A 1,105-nucleotide genomic window follows, 5' to 3' on the forward strand; every position below is an offset into this window, starting at 1 on the left:
GTGGGTTGCTTCTAGCACTTTAATCTGGTGTAAAAGCGTCATGGCCAGGTTCTTATATTCTCTTAGCAGTAGCTGTACAGTACTTTTTTGTTTAGATCACTAAGATGTTAACTGTTAGTAGAAAGCTTGCTGCTACCAATATCAATAAGGGTATGCCCTAATGCTCTGTGTGTCTAAAAAGGAGGATTACTCTAAGGTAGGAAGGGGGGGTTGAATGTGGCTAAATGTGGCGGAAGGGCTCGGTTTCTCTCCTCATGTGGCTGTCAGGTGAGTCTCATTAGGTCACAGGTAGGTATGCAGGCAAGACTGACCTCTGACAGGCAGATGATGGCGGGCAAAGGGAAGTGTGTACAGTACGTAAAGCGTCCCCGCAGGAGCTTTCTTCCCCCCTTTCTGGTCTTCCACACCAGTATTTGTGTCCTTGTGGAGCGTCACAAAGAATAATATGGATAATTCTTCCAATTATTTCACCAGAATACAATGTATCAGTGATGTATAAATAACAATAAAGCTGAATTAATTGTTGTAACCTGGGATACGACTGAATCTGTGATGTTTCTTTTTTTGTTGCCTAAATATTTCATTCTTCTATTTTAAATCTTCTCAGTGCTCTTCTGAAGTGCGTCACTTCATCAGTGTTAAATTAAACTAAATGGATATGTTATGTAACACCATTCTGAAGTTTAATCAAATGTCGCATCAACTCAACAAACATCAATGAATTTGCAGATTAATAATTAAGCTGTTCAGTATTGGCAAGCGCCTCACCAATCAGAGTCTCACTGCTGCTCTGTAGGTTGGATTTCTTTAAAAGGTTTGAATAATTGAACAGACAGATAAGCAAAAAGTACAATCTAAGTTTCTCATTAAAAGACTAAATTGAATAATATATTTTATCATGGTAAAGAACATTTATACTGTATGCAGATTGACTTTGCAATTGATTATTAATTGATTGTAATTACACACCGTAATAATTGTTCCAGTGGCACACTCCAGTAGGAAATGATCTGAGCTGTTACAATGAATGCTCTGGAACTGGCCGTGGTTTGAAGTTTAGATGCGGAAGCACCACAGCTTTGTATCTCTTTTGCCAATTACAATA

The sequence above is a fragment of the Larimichthys crocea genome, chromosome XIII, assembly GCF_000972845.2.
Source record: "Larimichthys crocea isolate SSNF chromosome XIII, L_crocea_2.0, whole genome shotgun sequence".
In the NCBI taxonomy this organism is placed as follows: domain Eukaryota; kingdom Metazoa; phylum Chordata; class Actinopteri; family Sciaenidae; genus Larimichthys; species Larimichthys crocea.